Raw genomic sequence first — 15683 nt, forward strand, 5'->3', positions numbered from 1 at the left:
GAGAGTAAGAGAGAGTAAGAGAGAGTAAGAGAGAGAGAGAGAGAGAGAGAGAGAGAGAGAAATTTTTTAAAAGCTTGATATTTTTTTAAGTCGATGAAATCGTATTGCGAAAATGTCGTTCTTATTTTTATTTTTCGATATGCTTCCAGCTGTGTTCTCATGTTTTGGCATTTTTAATTTAATTAATACAAATTTAGGCGCGAATGTGACTGATTAGAAAAATGCAAGTACAATTAGTGAGAGTGAAGACAAATGAAAATATGCGAAACAAGACAAGATGGTAGGTTGGACTAATTGGTTATCACTCGACCCGTGAAACTGGGTCCGGACAAATGTATTATAGTTCTGCCGCAGTACTATGATAGTTATTCTGTAACGATGATAATATAATATGGTATAAGTAAGAAATTGAAACGAACGATAAATGAAGAAGATTGGAAAATCGAAGTAAAACTATATAGTAATGATAAACAAAACAAAAGAAAAAAAAATTAAAGAATCCCGGTCGCGACCCAGTCATCGCGTCAGCTAAGCTTTTCGGTGAAAGTTGTAATTAGTAATAATTATTATGTCGAGGACACAATGTTTATGATGATTATTAAGGTTATGATTATTATATTATTATCATTATATATATTATTATTGTGAGCGTCACGTTAATATTATGTTATTGTTTTTATTGTGTGTTGTTTTGTATGTATCAGCCAACAATGATAATATTATTATTATTATGACGATAAAAAAAAAATGATCCACTCATAAAGAAAAAAAAAATCATGGTGTTATTAAATGTGTATATTATCTTTGAATCCGTTGCTGTAGATATTTTCACGTTACTTGACGAATTACCGTATGATTTAATGCGATTGTACTTCCAATCCCAGTTCTCCCACCTCGTTGTTGTTCTTTCTTTATAAAAATACCTATATTATTGAGAACTTAGTAATCAATCGAATTTTTCTATTCTGTAAAGACAAAAAACAAAAAATAAAAATCGGGGGGAGGGGAGGAAAATAAATAAAATATAACGTTAAGTTTATAAAAAAGGAAAAAAATACAGAAAACTAAAGAGTTATAATCGATTAGCTTCAAAGTATTTGCTCTGGTTTGAATTTGGGTCGTGATCTCATTCGCGTATTTAGAAAACTATGACGTGTACTGCTTCACCACGTTGCACAGATACTTATCGAACTTGAGAAGCAAATTAACACGGTATTATGTCCAAAAAAAAAAAAAAAAAAAAAAAAAAAAAAAAAAAAAAAAAAAAAAAAAAAAAAAAAAAAAAAAAAAAAATTAAAATAAAATAAAATAAAATAAATAAATAATAAGCCGTGTTAGCTTCGGTTTCTGCTTCGTGAAACTAATCATTAATGCAATCGAAGTATTTTGCAACGAAAAAAGTTAAAAAAAAAAAAAGAAAAAAAGAAAAAAAAAACAAGAAGTCAGTGTATTTGGAAGAAAAATCAAAAGTTGAAAAATAAAGTAATTATTTGTGTCGCAAAGTGCAATAAACGAGTTTTTCATAGTGCCAAAGCAAAATCGAAGTCTATGATTTCAGTTTAGCTATTATCCTTATACGAGTAGTGGTAGAGCGAAAAAAAAAAAAAAAAAATCATCTATAAGATTAACGTTGGAAATTCCTCGTAGCGTATTGCTATTATCGTGTATATTCAGATATTTCGTGCGAAATTTTTGTTTTATATGAAATAAATTATCGTAATAAGTCAATAATGCTTATCCCACTTTTGAAACACGTATGACTGCTCAATTTATGTATCATAATAATTGTATGTGCGCTCTGTAAATAAAGGCATGTCTTATATACATCATCAAGGACGAAGTTTTTAAAAAATAATTATAAAAAAAAAACAAAAACAAAAAAAACAAAAAACAAAAAAAACAAAAAAAAACAAAAAACAAAAAAAACAAAAAAAAACAAAAAACAAAAAAAACAAAAAAAAACAAAAAACAAAAAAAACAAAAAAAAACAAAAAACAAAAAAAACAAAAAAAAACAAAAAACAAAAAAAACAAAAAAAAACAAAAAACAAAAAAAACAAAAAAAAACAAAAAACAAAAAAAACAAAAAAAAACAAAAAACAAAAAAAACAAAAAAAAACAAAAAACAAAAAAAACAAAAAAAAACAAAAAACAAAAAAAACAAAAAAAAACAAAAAACAAAAAAAACAAAAAAAAACAAAAAACAAAAAAAACAAAAAAAAACAAAAAACAAAAAAAACAAAAAAAAACAAAAAACAAAAAAAACAAAAAAAAACAAAAAACAAAAAAAACAAAAAAAAACAAAAAACAAAAAAAACAAAAAAAAACAAAAAACAAAAAAAACAAAAAAAAACAAAAAACAAAAAAAACAAAAAAAAACAAAAAACAAAAAAAAACAAAAAAAAAAACAAAAAACAAAAAACAAAAAGAAAGAAAGAAAAAGGAAAAAGCGCACCGTCAGTTAAATCCAGTAATATGGAATTACCGAATCGAGTAAGCAGAGCTGCTCTCGCTGATGAAAAGGTAAGTTCGCTTTCTATATTTGACTTTACGTAATTTCCTATACGCATCAAAGCCGCAAAATGAAATGCTTCTCCAGCATATAATATCCATGCGGTAGACCAGCATAGTTTCATCTCTGCAGAACGGTTAAGGGGAAAGGGGGTGAGGAAAAAAGAAGAAGGAAGGATAATTATAAAGCTCGGCTCGGCGGCTCGGCAAGAGAGAAGAACGACGCATACCATTATCGAGAGTGTTATCTGCCGTTCCTTTGCCTTGACGGGTTGCAGTAACAGACTGTGTGGCCGCTTCTCTAATTACTGCGACTCGATGCACCATTTCTATAACCGCGAGGACCCTCGCTAAGGCGGCATTTTCATTATTTCAACTTACCTTACCTCCCGAATGTCCATAGCGTTTCAATTGATTTATCGATTCAATTGACGTAGCGTTTCGCATTCCATTCACGTTTCCAAAATGCCACGATTTTCTACCATCGCAAGGCTCCCTCCTTTTCTTACTCTTTTTTCGTATTATTAGTATAGGAGGGAGTATTTTTTAGGTTTTTGGTTTTTTTTTTTTTGCAATTTTTTTCGTTTTTTTTTTGTTTGTAATTTTTCAACACAATTGTATTTACTTGATTTATGATTTTAAGATTATTGAAAAATACGCTTGAAATGTACGGCAACATTGCGTATTGCTTAATACGAGTTATAAAAGTGTTAAAAATATATTCTTTTACAGTAATTTATTGAAAGATATGTAAAAGATCGGTATTATTTCTACAAATAATGTATAATGCTTTGGAGATAATGAACAAAGGAAAAATATGTAATCGGTCATTTAGATTCAAATGCTCCTTAATTAGCGATAAATAAAACCGACACGGACGGTTATATTATTATATTTAATAAGTAAAGTAAAATAATCCCAACATCATATCGACTGACGTACAAATGTACAAATAATTAAGAATACGAATGCTGAAATAATAACATATTTTTACAGTTTAAGAAAGAATGTTATTCGTTGGCAATGAAAGAAGTTTTTTATGCTAAAATGTATCGAAGAATGACTAATTTTGGAGATAAATATTGAAAGTGAAATAACGAACTTCTTGCTCGCTCATATCAGCTCAATTAAATGTCGGAAATTCAGTTCTTCAATTTAATTTAGAGACGTTATTGTTTCGTATGACTTTTAATGTAGAAAGTTTGTTGAATCCAAGAAAAACAAAATTTCACGATTTAACTTAAAACATTTGTAGTAGATGAAAAAATCCAACTTTTCCTCATTTCCTTTCCAAATGACTTGTTTGCACTGGCATTCATAAAGTGATTCATTATTCTCTAATATTGTACCACTAATTAGAAACGTTTTAAAATTAAATTTCAGAAGTTCAATTTATTCTGAAGAACGAATTTTACAAATATTCTCCTTTATTTGTAAATACGTCATTTTTTAAAAAAAGTCTTCATGCATCAGAACTTTAAGGTCACGCGTATATTTAACATTTGCGATATATAATATTGCGAAAAATATTACTCTATTAACCGAAAAGCTTATTAAAATTAATTTTATTTAAAGGTTCTTTAAAACAAATATATCTTCTTAAACGATTTATTATTCATTTACGATTAATTTACGATTATCCTAATATATTAACGTATTTTTAAGTGCAAAGATAATAAATTTTATATAATAAATCCAGAACATTTTACTCAATTACTTAATAGATCTTTTATTCAATTTCTTTTTAATACTGTAATAAATCACAGTTCAATGCATCATAAAAATTATGTTAAATTTAAATAATGTATCCTGGTTTTGAACACAAAATAATTTTTAAATTATTATTCTTTCATACTTTTTTTATATTAAGGAATTTTAAAATCTTACTTATTTCATATACATTTGTCTTGATTTGTAATGTCTTTTGAAATCCAGAAGTTTGCAATTAATTTAATAAAATTTTATTCCGATAGCTTACATACTTTTACATATTTATATATTTTAATGCTCCGAATATTATATCTTCTGTTTCAATATTACATTACGATATAAGTATTTTATAATTAAATGCGATCCTATACTTATTGACAAACACTTCTATTATGAATTTTTATTGTACTCTGAAACTAAACTAAAAAGTACATTGATAACCATGTGAAATTGTTAATGAAATCATAAACATTAAACAAACAATAATGTTAAACAATATAAATTCTGAATTCAATACAATTTAAAAAAAAAATATATATAATAAATTACTAAAAACTCTTTTTATTTTATGGAAATATTTTTAAATAATTCAATTGTACTTATACTACAATTTTCTTGTTGCTAATCATTAATCTTCTTTTAAATATGAAAGTAAATAAATCAAAATAAACAAAAGCATCAATCAATTTGTTGTCAAATCCAATAAAAGCTTGTCATATTTTTAATTAAAAGCTTAAACCCATTAAAATGTTAAGTCATTTGAAACTTTTATATTTCCGTTTCTACGTATAAAAATGCTAAAATATACTATGTCCAAGAAAGTGATGAAAATTTTAATAGATTAGTGTTTAGATGAATAATTGCCTTTTTAAACATCAAGTAAACTTATTTTTAAAATACTGATTTACTTGTAAAAAGCGTAAAATTGATTTATAATCAATTATGCAAAGAAAAATATTAAATTATAGAATGATTTCAATTGTTAATTTATATAAAAACTTGATTACGTTAATAAATAAAATAATATTAAATAATAATTTAATTGTGGTTGTTATGATTTTTCATTTGCTACTTTTATGAATTACATGGATAATTAATTTTAAATAAGACAAAGTCTATGTATGTTAATATTTTCAATTATTTGTAATATAAAAAAAAAAAAAAAAAAAAAAAAAAAATTAAAACAAAAAAAAATAAACATCAAAATAACGTTGCTATTCTTTCAAATTCATAAATACAAATAAAAGTATAAATGTAGTTGCTTATCTAGTAACTATGTAATATCATTGATTAGCTACATTATTGACAAGTTTATTTTAGAAAACATATAATTTCTTTTTATTATAGTAACTTAAAGATAAAATGTAAAAATTTAAACATTCTTTGTATACATTACATTAAAGAGAAGAATATATAAGATTTCAAATAGACTAAATTTTTTTCTTAAATTATAGACCATCTATTCCTTTTTTTTTTTTTTTTTTTTTTTTTTTTTTAGAATTCTTACATCTTGGCTGTACCATGTTTTTAACTGTTTTTAAAGGATTAATTTCAAATGAAAATGTATCAAAACTATGTTTTATAAAACAATATTAATATAAAATATATTATACACGAAAAAAATTTTCTGCAAACAATAATTAATTTATGTGCAATATTAAAATATTTTTTACTTACTTTATTATATCTTGAATAATTTTGAATATTTTAAATTATTGTAGTCATATTCATAGAACATAAAACGAAGATATAAATGGCGGCTAAATTTCTTAAAATTAGTTAATTTTATAGTTCCAATAATTCTATTCAACTTATTCCTACAACTTATGATTTTTATAGAAAATTATTATTAATTTGTTACAAATATTTTATGTTCTTTTAATTAATCAATCGATTGAGCTGAAATATAAAGTTATCAAAAATTAATATAAATTTTCGAAATTATTAAAAATTGAGAAATATGCAGTGTCAAAACATAACATCTTTGGATATTTTCATATACAAAATTCCTTTTTCATAAAATTAATTAAAGACCTTGGAATTGACACAAATATAAATAGATTTATCGAAATATGTTATTTAATCATCTAAACTTTTAACGATCATATATTTTAGTAACATTCAAATCATAATTTAGCTTTATTCCTACAAGTTAATTTTATATGGTGAAGTATTTTAATCGATAACTTTTTTAGTTAATCGTACTTTATATAATTTATAAAGCATTCTTAATTTTATTGTCAAGTTTATTTATAAAGTTACATAAATCAAAAATCAAAAAATCGAAAAATCGAAAAATATGGTAGATAATATATTATAAATTTTATTTTTGATATTTTATTTGAATTATTTATTAAAATAATGTGTTAACTATTAGTTTTCATCTATTAACATGTGACCCTTCAAAATTATCAATTAAACTAATATTTCAATTTTATAAAACATTGTATGGATATTAAATAAAAAATCAATAGGATGTACTTGATTATGTACGAATTTTATATTTTAATAAAAGATGATTTTATTGGTCGATATTATTCATTCAATTTCACTTTACATAATAAACAATAGAAAATAATTAGATTGGATAATTCTGTGACTTCATGAGAATTCAATAATATCTATAATTATATAATACTGAATATTCATACGAATTAATACCATCAAATCCAATAAATATTTATTCCAAAATCAATATGCAATAGTTTTAAGATCGTTGAACAAATTTTTTTTTTATTATTCCTTTGAAACATTAATTACATGGACTTTGTTATTATACAAATGCAGGCAGCTTGTACGTTTGCTTCTAATTGACTTAATAATAATAAAAAAATGTAAAATTCAATCTCAAGATAATAGTAATATAAATTTTTATAATTTATTTATTTTACCTATCAATGCGACGTCATTATGTAATATATAAATTTAAATATTATACAATTATTATTGCTTTATCTTTTCTTCAATGTAAATTAAATATGTTGAAAATAATTATGTTAATTATATTGAAAATGTTAATTATAATGACTAATTAATATAATTACTATAATTTATTGACAACGCCCAAAATACTTATTATCTTTATCTTAGACAAACATTTGGTAATATTATTTCTCATACTAAAAGGAAATTGTCCTGAAATATCAAAATTTAATTACAGGCTTTTTACAACAAAAAATCATTAAAATAATTATATGTTTAAATACATTCTTTCACTGTAAATTCAAAAAATTCAGCCATCTAATGAACTAACGTTGTTTAGCGAAATATTTATATAAAATAATACAAAATTAGATAAATTTAATTCATAACACTTTAGATAATAATCTAACGATCGCCTTAAACATATTAAGTAAAAAATTTACATTCACTTTTACTGCTAAATTCTTTTTCTAAGAAATGTATAAGACTTGGAAAATGTTAAATTATTTTTATAAAATTGATGACTAGAAAATTCAATTTTTATCAAATTTAAAAGAAAATTGATTGCAATTACTACAAATCTACTATAACTTATTTTTTATAATATATTTCATAGCTTTTTCTAAGTTTAGTTAGAGTTAACGATTTGGTTATAAATATTCAAAATCATAATGCAAAAAAATTATCGTACAAGAAAGAAAAGTTATATCTTAATACAAGTTATTAAAATATTAAAAGGAATAAAAAATATCAATAATAAAATTCATATCATATATTACTATATTGATTTTTACCTACTAATTTTCATTAATATACTTGGACGTACTTACACATAAATATGGTCAAAGATAAATAAAAAGGATCTACAAGAAATTTTTCAACTATTCCCTATAATTTGTTAATCGAAAAGTTTAAATAAATTTTAAAATATTTAATTTTATAATAATTGAAAAACGAATATGAATAAAATACTAACTTATACAAAGATAATAAATATATTGATTATATTGACGATTTCAGATTTATTCTTTAATAACATTAAGTAAAATTTTTTTCTATTGATATGAATATAATATAGATAATTAACGTTATAAATAGTTTATGCTAATTAGATTAAACACATTATAGCAAATTGTTAAATATGATAAGAATATAAGCTTTTAATTTAAATATGACTTAAAATTTATGAATAATATTATATATGTAAAAAGATAATATAGAGAAATATATGGAAATGTAAATTAATTTTTATATAATAATTCATTATAAGATCATTTATTTGTTTATTATATTTAGTGATTACTAAGTTATATTGTCATTTGTAAATTAATAAACATTTGTAACCAATTTAAATAAAATGCTTAGCGATATTATTGTTGATCGAAATATTAAATTTTATATAGTTAAACAAATACTTAAATAATTAAATATTAAATAATTAATTTACATATAGTAATAATTTTGAAAATAATAGTTGATAGTTTTCAAAATGGTTTTACATATACAATTAGATTTACATATATGTTAGGATAATTAAAACATAATTTAATTTAGAAGTTTTCAATTAATGTATGTAACGAACTAGAAATTGTATTATTAATGAAATATTATTCTTAGGATGATATAATAAAAAAAAAAAAAAAAAAAATAGGTCACATCTTGCTAATTATACTAAAATTTCGAACAAATTCAATGATGACTAATTGAATTTTCCGCAATACTATAGTAAAATATTCATTTTATAAAATAAAATTCATCAAGAGAAATATTAACCAAATGATTTAAGGATCTATTTTCTCAATATAAAATCCTAATATAATATTATCCTAAGATAATATCCTTTGTTAAGTGGAGTGAAGCTTTTCACAATTTATCCCTTCCATCTTCAATTGTCCATGAAAAAAAGTTAGAAAACGGTTCTTCAAATGACTTTCTAGTCCCTTCTAAGTTTTACATTTTATAGAAATATCTTATTTGTAAAATTGTACGTGAAACGTAATAACTTAATTTAATATTTTGTAACTGAAAATAATTTTTTTTCTTGGAAATCTAATATAGCTAATAATTATATATTGAAATATATGTTGAAATATTAATATTAAGTATTGAGAAAAATATATTGAAAATTATTATTATGCCGTATAGATTTAAAGTAAACCAGTATTAATAAGATATTATTTCAATTATTATATTAATAATTATTGTTATGCGTAGGTGAAAAGGCAACTATGCATATTACTATTTGTTAATAATTTGAAAGATGTTAAATTTAATTTCTTTTTTAATTCAAGAGTGAACAGTTAATTAACCAAAAATGAACACATTTGTGTAATTTACGAATAATATATAAATTTTTACAATAATATTTGTTAAGCTTCCCGTCAGTTTTGAAATTTCATTATCGCTCATGGATAATTTAAAAATTAAATCTTAAAATAAGCCAATTTCTTTACGAGAGAAATATAATCATAGAATTTATTGATCATCTATAATTGCTACCGCCATTACGTGCGGATTATACCACAGTCTTTGTCATTCCTCTATGAGCGCCAAGAAAATGAGAAGCGATTTACGTACATAAGTATATAATAATACCAACATATATCTACCATCGCGCTTCTTTGAGCCAATTACGCAACTTTCGACATACATAGTCATATTTTCTAATTGCAGTTAAATACCGCGTTCACCTACATCGTTTCATAATGCAGGCAACAACAATGTCTATGGTTTACACGCTAGTTGTTCGGATATTAATATTAACAAAGCAAAAACTATTTTATTTGAGAAAAATATTGACTAATATCTGGCATTCTAAGCTGTACCTTAGCTTAAGTTCTCACGTTACATGTTACAAAATGAAACCTTAACTTACTTTTCTGTAATTATGCTAAGGTTATTTTCTTTCTTATTGATTTTGTCTTTATTTATTTTTATAATATTATTACATTCTTTACAGAAAATTTAACATTATTCATAGTTTTGATAATTAAATTAATTAATAGTAATATAACGAAGAAAAACAGTATTGAAGGAAAAATATTTTTATTGGTTGCATATTAACGAAATATATGTAATTTTAAATAAAAAGCCAATTATAGACAAAGATTTCGAATTGGAAAATTGCTAGAGAAATTGAAATGTTATATGACTAAATATTATATGAGAAAAAAAAGTATTTAAAATTAATCATATCGTTAATACTATTATAAAGTATATTCCGTTTATTTTTGAGAAGAACATTGATGAAAATTTTGGAGAAAAAATTGACAATTGATGTTAAAAATTTTATTAATAACAACGAAGGTATTAATTTAAAAATATGTAGAAAAAGTCTTTAATTTAAAATATTGAATCGTCTTTATGTGACATACATGAGATTGTAATATTATTCTGAGTCTAAATGAGAATTTAAAAATTTACAAATATACCGTATAATACACCGTATTCTGTCCGCTGTCTTTATTTCAAATTTAAACTAGAGAAAGAGAGAGAATGACATGGATTGTAATAGTCTCAGCTGACGCATTTGCGTTCTTGTCTTATCTGATAGTTCCGAGTAACTCTCTGATGATCGGTTGGACAGTCTTTTTTGTGTCAACATCATGTAATCACGAAATGAGTGGCAATGACGACGATAGTTTTTCCGATCACACGTCTTCCGTCGTGGTGATTCTCAATGATGCCGTATCCCCCTCCCATTATGACTATTCTGTTTCCTGTTTCTGATGAAATTGCCACTGAAAATACTGGTACACCCGTGCTGTTCTTCATAAATGACAAAGATCATTGTCTTTTCCTGTATTTAGTGAAGATGCGGTGGATTTATCAACACGCAATTTTATTGAGCATAATTCACTACGATATAAATTCACTTCTTCAGGTTTCATAACAATAAAAAGTACAAAAAGTTATATATTTTATAATTTATAATATTTTGAATTATTTGCACAATACTTTACCTTCGTTTTTTCAAAAAAAATGTAATTATTTCCAAAACATAGGTTATACCGTGATATAATATAACAGTTTTTCTGAAAATTATTTATAATATATTATAAAAACAAATATATATATATATATATATATATATATATATAAATCTAAAAAGCATATAAAGTATTCTTGTTTAATATTTAAAATTTTTTTAACTCTTCCATTAATGTATGGTTTAAAAAATACTTCCATGTCGTTTGTATTTCGTTACATTCTTATAATATTTATTTACATTAACATTTGTGCTAATATATATATAGGGATAGAGAGAGAGAGAGAGAGAGAAAGAGAAAATGTACCTTTGTTTTAATTTTTTTTAGCCCACTGATACGCGAATATAATCAAATAAAGATCAAAGAAAATAAAAAAGAAATAAGAAATTTGCTTATAATTTGCTCTATTAATTAAACATTAAAAAAATAATTATTATTAATTTAAAATAAATTTATATCTTACTTGGGTTTTCATTCAATAAATGTTCCATTTTTTACTCTAATGTTCATACAACTTTCAGCATATCTTAATAAACTATTATAATTATTGATATTGCATATATAATATATTAGAATTTATTGAGAATTTTTAATAATTTTATTTTTAATTTAATAAATTTTCTTAATATGAAATTATTTAATAATATACAATGGAAAAACATTTGTAATTTCGTCAGGTAATTAAAGTTTTTTTAAATAATAAATTTTAAAACCTCTAATCATACTTTATCAATATTATAATTATATTAAACCGGTATCGCAAAAAAAGAGAAAATTCTTGAAGAATGTCATGACAATTTCTTATCGATTTTAGATAAATATTAAAAATACTTTAATAGCATCTACATTAAATTACTCTTATTAATCCAAATTTTAGATTTTAAAAATAAAGCGTGATAAGTTACTGTACAATCTTGTTTTGCTTAATCATAATTTTATAACGAATATAATTTTTAATCTATAAAAAAAGTTATTTATTTTATGTTGCTTCAATAATTTAGCTGCACTAAAATTAAAAAAATCCAACATTAAGTATTCCATTCAAATTAATGGTCTTTTAATAAAGAAAATAGGCATTTACATATGAATATTCGTCTATTTTTATAAGAATCTATAAAATTTTATTAAAACAATTTGTGCTATAAATATCATTTATATCTTTTTTATAAAAATAATAAAATGCTTGAGCATTTGCATCGATTACTTTATGATTTAAAAGTTTTGAAACAAACAATTTAAAAAAAAAATATTCCTTCGATTAATCATGCAATATATTATTAATTGGAAATATTTAACAAATATCTATTTTTTAAATATTTATTTATACTTGAAATACTTTGAAAACAAGAAATGAAAATTTTAAATTGCTCGTATTAGATTTTTTAAAATTTTTATATTAATAAATGTTTTAAGTCTTATCATATTCTAATAATAGTTTTCAATAATTAAACGTCAAGTATTTTTATGTACATAGCTTAACTAATTGAACTTTTACGATTATTTTATGATTATGTGTACTTTTTTATTATATAAAAACAATCAAAAAGTGTTATTAGTACAAAATACTTATTTAAATAATTAGTTTTTGTAAATATTGTCAATTATAAAATAACTCATCGATAATGCTGTCAAACTTCTCTTTTCTCATATTTATTGAATATTTCTGCTATATATATATATATATATATTGAATTTACGTTATATTTTGTTGTCTTGAGTTAATCATAATACGACAGAAATGATCGATTTGCAAAAAAACATGGTAAAAGCGATTTTATATTTTATCGGACACATGGTACAGGTTTTTACAGAGTATATCGTAGAATTTTAAATAAAATTATTCCCTAAATTTCTATCGATGTTTTTATACTAAAATAAAGAACAAAAATAATTTATTAAAAGATTTAAAAAATATTGACACACTTTGTGAAAATATCCGACACTGATATCGATCAGGATTTCGAAAAGTAAATCAGTCACCATAATACCAATTTATCACGAATGCATCTTACAGCAGATCCGAACATTTGATTTGCAAATGCTAAAAATCTCCACCGCGTAACAATAAATTCACGTTATTGTATAAATTGTATATTATTACGCCTAGTACACTGAGGCAATAAAAACAAAAAAAAAAACAACAAAAAAAAACAAAAAAAAAAACAAAAAAAAACAAAAAAAAAATACCTGTCACAAGCACGTGTATTTCCACTTCTCTGTTTCTTTACAATTAACCTTCCCTACTCATTCCATGCATGTGGCGAGGCCTATAAAGAGCAAGAAGACTTAATTCTAAGGTAGCAAACGAGTTGAAAAAATTTCTTAATTTCACGATCTTCGGTAATAGGATCGGTCAAGCCAATTCCCACGCGCGCGATCTTCAAAAGCTCCATCGCGCGAGGCCTGTTTTATCGTGCGAAAAACCTTCCTTCTCTCTTTGTCTATATTGCGATCGCGTCTCCTTTACACATATGCTTGTGTGAGACTCCTCGTAGTGCTGCAGATTCGGTGACAGTTCCTGGAATTCAGAAATGGCGGCTTGCCATTCCCGTACAATCTATTGCCATACGAGCAGTCAGACCTGCGGGCGCGCGCGCGCGCGCGCGTACGAGCGAAAAAGAACGGAGAACTGGGGAAGGAGAAAGAGAAGCACCGACGAATGAAAGAGGTACTTTCTACCCAAAATCTTACGCCCCCTACGCGCACCGCCCTTCGCTTCTTTTCCTCGCTCCTTCCCGTTCTCTCACGCTCACCTCGACTGTCCTCTTCTCGGAGAAGACTCTATAATTTTACTCATCATGGATGGGTATCGGAGCACCGATAGCTCCGTTATGCTAAGAAAATAGGAATATAGAGTGCAGTATTGTGAAAATTCTTAAGTCGGCAATCGTGCGAAAATGTTGATGTAAAAATCCCTTTTCACACAATGTCACTTACACTCAATCTCCATATATACGTGCGTACTCGCTCGAGTGGCCGTAATTTAAAATAATTTATTAAATGACTATCTCGGTAGTTTTCCGAAATCATTGCTTTGTTTCTGTTAAATGTTATCATACGTGTTTTACTTTTTTATTTTCTTGTTAATTTTTTTTTCTTTTTTTTCTTTTTTTTCTTTTTTTTTTTACCTCCCTATCACTCTATTTAATCATTTTTCCACTTCATTATATCTATATAATAATTAATATTATCGTTATCTTGCTTTTAACATTGGGCGTGAATAAAGATAGATAGAGATCGGGTGTGTGCGCTTATGTGTGCGCGAGAAAGAGATTGTACCTAATACTAGGGCTGTCAACGACTTGGCTACTATCCAAACAAGCAAGTGGAAGGAGAAAGAAATGTTAAAAGAAAGTGAAAGAAAAAAAAAAGGAGGCAGACATGTTGCATGATGAAAAGCACGTGAGTAGAAGTTTCTCTGGATTTTCGTTTGTCGGGTCGAGAAATAGAGAAACCGAGCGTGTGCAGTTTCAAGGGATTAAGTCCGGGTGGAGACTTCCCGCTGCCTTCTGCAAAGAGAAAGTGCAAGGAGGGCGAATCGGATCATTTGCTTTTATTTAACTTGCCATCTAGGCTCCCTCCATTTCAGCCTCTAGAAACCGACGCTACAAGTATTTTCTTTCACCGGCCCACTGTGCGCCGCGACAATTTTATTAAGAAGTAGATTGCGTGTATGGTCGAATTCTAATGTGATTTGAACATTCAGAATTTACTTACCATACGACAAGATAAATGCTATATATCTTCGATAATTTCACATAAATTATAAGTATTGTGCTTATGAGAGATAAAATCAAGGCATAGTAAATTCGTTTAAAGTTTATTTTACGTAGGAAATATTTTTTTTATAACTCTATGTGAATCTTGATAAATTTTGTGTTTATTTAATTTCTTGTAATATTTACGGATTTGTAGATATATACTTAGATGTAGCGATTTGTTCTATAAAACACTTGAATATATGTATGTTATAAAACTGCTATATATACACACACGCGTACATATGTTTCAAATATTTTATTACAAGACATTCTTTCTAATTTTAAAAAGAGTAATTTTTTAAAAATAATCTGAATGTACAAATATTAAATATAAATTGAGTAACTTGAAAAATGTGGAGGAGATCGCGATTAATTAAAATTAATCGAATAATTATCCAGAAAAATAATAAGTGTCATTACCATTATTATCATGTGGAAATTAATATTGTATTCTATTTAAATAATTGCCTGGATAATTAATATATATATATATATATATATATATATATATTTATAAAAATTATGTTATATAGTAATAAAGTCGATTTAATTTATCGACTTAGTTAAGAGATAAATACAAATATTATTAATGCAAAGGTGATTTTACATCGGTAATAATTTGTTAATTAAATATTACATTAAAATTTAGAATTCAATCTTTTTAACGCGTGGAATTTCATCTTATAGTGACGAAAATATACGGTCGGATATTTATTCGTACAACAATTCCAACAATTCATTCGTACACGACAACTCCAAATTAGCCAGCTATACGAAAAAACAAATTTATT

Source organism: Ceratosolen solmsi, unplaced genomic scaffold, assembly GCF_000503995.2.
Source record: "Ceratosolen solmsi marchali unplaced genomic scaffold, CerSol_1.0 scaffold56, whole genome shotgun sequence".
NCBI lineage: Eukaryota > Metazoa > Arthropoda > Insecta > Hymenoptera > Agaonidae > Ceratosolen > Ceratosolen solmsi.